Below are 5442 nucleotides of genomic sequence, written 5' to 3' on the forward strand. Positions count from 1 at the left end.
TGTGTGGTGCTTCTGTCTGCTGCGGCCAGGCATGGGGGGAGTGGCCTAGGAGGGATCCTGATGCTGGCTTTGACTGACCAGAGTGGCACCCATGAAGAAGCCCTCCTTAACTTAGGGAGGGTCAAGTTGAAGACCCAAAATTGAGGGAGGTGACAAGTTGACATTGTGGCCGTGAGGTCCCTTCAGTGTGGACCCAGTGTGTTAGAAGAGAGAGACATCTCCCCAAAAGCACACTTAGGTGACAGGGAAAGACAGGCAGTTTCTTAACTGCCAGGTTCCGGCTAATGGACACGTTTGCAACTTTGGGCTAAAGCTGAAATGGTTGGACCTGTGGCATGGAAACACCCCCCAGGGCTGACTCTTATCCTGTCCCCAGAGGGTTCTATCTCTTCTGGTGATGAGCAGGTATTAAAAGAGGTCAGGTTGGGCTTGGGCTGTAGCTCAGGGGCTGAGTGCTTGCCTATCACGTGTGAGGGACTGAGTTTGATCCTTAGCCTCACATAAAAATAAACAAAGGCATGCTGTCCATCTAAAACTACTAAAAACAGCAACAACAAAAGATTTTAAAGAGATCAGTTGGCCAAGCACAGTGGTACATGCCTGTAATTCCAGCAACTCAGAAGGCAGAGGCAGGAGGATTGCAAGTTCACAGCCAGCCTCAGCAAATTAGCAAGGCCCTAAGCAATTTAGCCAGACCTTGTCTCAGAATTTTTTTTAAAAGGCCTGGGTGTGGTTAAGTGCCCCTGGGTTTATCCCTTGTACCAAAATAATAAAAGAAAGTCAGGTTGAAGTGGCATTTTCAGGTCTTGGTCCTGCCCTGGGCAGACTTCATTACTTACAACATGTCATACAGAAACATGTTGGTTCTGCTAACAGTGAGCCTTGCCTTGTTACAGGCCTGGCACTGGCTCTACTGCTTTCTGAACTTGGCATGGGGCCCTATCCCAGACCCCCACAGATGAGGCCACCCTCAGTCCTCTGGTTTTTATTTGCCTGATCCCCCCAGAACCCCCATGTGGGGACGAGGAAGGAGTGACTCCAGAGGGTACATAAGGACAGACTAGAGAGGCAGGGCAGCAGGGTCNCATTTGAGGCTTGAGGTCTTCTTTTTCTTTTCTTTTTTTTTAAGTTTTATTTTACATTTATGTGGTGCTAAGGATTGAAACCAGTTCCTCACACATGCTAGGCAACTACTCTACCACTGAGCCACAACCCCAGCCCCTGTACCTCTTACTTTTGTATAAGGGATGGGCCAAGGAAGACCAGGAAAAAATACACACACCTTTTTTGTGGAATCTAAGGAGGGTTCCTAAGAAATGAATTCCAGCTTCCTAGTGAGTTACAGAATTACTTCATTTAAATTAAGTGGATAACATTCATACCTCTTCTCACAAGAATATCTCTGCATTGTAGGATTTCATTATGAAAATCTTTGTAGCTCAGTTGGTAGAGTGCTTACCTTGCATGCACAAGGCCCTGGGTTCAATCCCCAGCACCACAAAAAAAAAAGAAAAAAGAAAGAAAAGAGTTGATCTGGTAGGCAGCTCTGAATCACAACAGGAATTTTCCTACACCAAAATGGCTGCTGAGGATTTTACACCACTTATCTGAAACGGAGATTTCTTCTCACTACCAGCCATTTCTCCTCACACTATATAAAAATAAGTTCATTGTTGCACACAAAGCCAAGCAGTTTTCTGATTAGACAACCTTACAAGTCTTTCCTCATGACTTCAAGTGAAATGGTGTCTTTACTTTTAACATCAGGTTGAGTGGTCTATTGTTGAAGTCAAACTTGCTGAATCTGACCTTGAACTTGTGATCCTCCTGCCTAGGCCTCCCAAATTGCTGGGATCACAGGCAAGAGCCACCACACCCACTATTGAAGCCTCTTGAAAAGCAAGATGGACTCCTTGGGGAGCAGCATAGGGGATATGTATATATGTATGGAAGAAAGATTGCCCAAGATATAATTTAGCAATCAAAGGTGAGAAGATAAACAAATGCAGAGATTCAAACCCCTTGGGTGGAAAAAGTTAGGAAAGAGGTGGAAAAACAACTGATGTTGTTTTTGCTAGCCAGTAGGGGGCACAGAACATTCACTAATCAATTTCCTCATCTGTAAAATGGGATTAAAATCCAGGTTTGCAAGTTTCTTGATAGCACTAGATGAGATAATGTATGTGAGGCATGAGACACTGTACTTGGCTTATGGTACACAATCAGAAAGTGCCAATTCCCTCTCTTCACCCTGAAGTTCCTTGAAATTCAGTACGGCAGAAACAGGCCAACTTGGAGGGTTGCTATTGCTAGGTTTGTAACAAGGGAGGCAAATCCTTGGACCTTGTGCTTAATTTCCTCCTCTTTTGTTTCTCCCCATTTTTTTCTCCTGGCTATTTTTCTTGTCTCCCTTTGTCCTCTTTCCAGATAATATGTAGTGTTTTGTTTGTTTATTTTTACTAGGGATTGAACCCAGGGGCACTTAACCACTGACCCACATCCCCAGCCCTTTTTGTATTTTATTTTGAGACAGGGTCTTGCTAAATTGTTTACCACCTTGCTGAGTTGCTGAGACTGGCCTTGGACTTTTGATCCTTGAGCTACAGGGATTACAGGAGTGCACCACTGTGCCTAAATTAAGATCCTTTTTATTTGTTGTTGTTGTTTTGTTTGTTGTTTGTTTGTTGGTTGGTTGGTTTTTCAGTTCTAGGAATAGAACCCAAGGTTTTGTGCATGCTTGGCAAGAGCTCTACCACTGAACTACACGCCTGGCCCATCTTGGGTCCTTTACATCAGTTCATCAATTATAAAATTTAATTATCTTCTAACATTAAAAGTCTGTTCACCATCAGGCATGGTGGTGCACACCTGTAATCCCAGCAGCTCAGGAGGCTGAGGCAGGAGGATTGTGAGTTCAAAGCCAGCCTCAACAAAAGCAAGGCACTAAGCAACTCACTGAGACCCTGTCTCTAAATAAAATACAAAATAGGGCTGGGGATGTGGCTCAGTGGTTGAGTGTCCCCGAGTTCAGTCCCTGGTAACCCCCCCGCCCGCAAAAAGTCTGTTCAGTATATGCTTTCATATTAATGGAAGAAATAAGAATGTGACTACATGTACCAATATTTAATGTTAGTGTTATTCTCTTTTGCTATGATGATTACTCTTTTATCAGAATAAAGTGACTCTGAGGTTATAGCATGTGTATATAGTATTCACAATGCAAAATGCTTTTACTAGTATACTACTTAGCTTAAAAAAGAAAACTTTAGTAAATGTCATTGAGAGTGTTCTTTGAAGCTGGGCACCATGGTACATGCCTGTAATCCCAGTGACTTGGGAGACTGAGGCAGGAGGATCACAAGTGTGAAACAAGTCTGGGCAACTTAGTGAGAGCCTGCCTCAAAATAAAAAGTAAAAAGGACTGGGGATGTACTTCACCAGTAAAGCACCCCTGGGTTCTATTCCCAATACTGAAAAAAAAGGGCCTTCTTTGAACAAATGGAATATGTATTAAAGTATCAACAGGATTTGTCTCAATATACCATGCAATGTCTGTGGTGATAGTAGTTGCATAAGGCCCTTTTCACAGAAAACTAAAGTCAAAACATAGACACTGTATGCATGAAAATTTTAGTACATGGTGAAACTGTCATTTAAAATAAGTGTGGGGGGAGGATGAGATTTTTCAGGAAACAGGGTAGAAATATTTGGCTGCTCATTTGACAAAATGAAATCTTTAGATTGTTATCTCACACCATATGGAAAAATAAATTCCAGATGGTTTAAAGAACTAAATATTAACATAAATAAATATAGAGAACACTCATGTATTATTGGTGGTGATATAATTTTATCCAGCCACTTTAGAGGGAACTATGACAACATATAGATATGATATAGATTTTTTTTTCCAGTGGTGAGGATCAAACCCAAGTCCTTGCACAAACTAGTCAAGTATTCTATCACTGAGCTATACCCTCTGTCCAGGAACTATGGCAATATTTAAATATGTATACTTGAGTTTCACCATGTGCATAAAAGCAAGTGTCTAGGATGTTCACTGCAACATTGTTTACAGGTATAAACAAACAGAAATATCAAAATGGATTCTTGATATAACTAAAAGGAACCAATTTTTTAAAAATCTAAATATCTATCAAAACTAGGTTCAGGAGGCTGAGACAGGAGGATGGCAAGTTCAAGGCCAGTCTCAACAACTTAGTAAGACTCTATTTCAAAATAAAAAATAAAAGCTCAGCTCTGTGGTGCACTCCTATAATCCCAGCAGCTTGGGAGGCTGAGGCAGGAGGATGTAAGTTCAAAGCCAGCCTCAGCAATTTAGCAAGGCCCTAAGCAACTCAGTGAGACCCTGTCTCTAAATAAAATACAAAATAGGGCTGGGGATGTGGCTCAGTGGTTAAGCACTCCTGGGTTCAATTCCTGGTACCAAAAAAACAAAAAAAGAATGAATACCATCCCAAAAGTGCCTGGGGCCTTCTTTCAACCGCCTTAGCCTCAGCACAACAGATATCTATCAGTATAAAAATGGTAAAATTGGGGCTGGGGCTGAAGCTCAGCAGTAGAGCACTTGCCTAGCTTGTGTGAGACACTGGGTTCAATCTTCAGCACCACATAAAAATAAAAGAAAGGCATTGTGTGCATCTACAACTACAAAAAAATTTTTTTAAATGGTAAAATTAACTGTGGCATACCCACACAATGGAATACAACAGTATTAAACAACAGTTTAAATGGAACAAGTTTATTTGAAGAAGAACACTGTAGCAACATGGAAAGACATCCAAGATATATTGTTAGATGAAAAAAGCTATTCATTAAAGAATATATAGAAAATGTGGGGCTGGGGATGTGGCTCACGCGGTAGCGCGCTCGCCTGGCATGCGTGTGGCCCGGGTTTGATCCTCAGCACCACATACAAACAAAGATGTTGTGTCCGCTGAGAACTAAAAAATAGATATTAAAAAATTATCTCTCTCTCTCTCCTTAAAAAGAAAAAAAAAAACAATAAAAAAAAAAGAATATATAGAAAATGTTTAATTTTACCCTTGCCTATTATACAAGCTACTTGTGGGACTGAGGTAGTAGGATCTCACATTTGAGGCCAATCTAGGCAATTTAGGCTATCTCAAAATAAAATAAATAGAAAAAGGACTGGGGGCCATGGTTCAGTGGTAGAACACTTGCCACATGCACAAGACCTAGTGTTCCACAGCCAGCACTGTAAAAAAAAAAAAAAACCTTTGTCAATATTATATTTTAAAAACTGTACTATGGGCTATAGATATGGCTCAGTAGCAGAGCATTTTCCTTGCATATGTGAGACCCTGGGTTTGATCCCCCCAATACTGGAAAAATTTGTAATATATATATAGTAATATATATATAATATAATATATAACATATATATTATTTATATATAAT

Source organism: Marmota marmota, unplaced genomic scaffold (assembly GCF_001458135.2).
Source record: "Marmota marmota marmota unplaced genomic scaffold, marMar, whole genome shotgun sequence".
Taxonomy (NCBI): domain Eukaryota; kingdom Metazoa; phylum Chordata; class Mammalia; order Rodentia; family Sciuridae; genus Marmota; species Marmota marmota.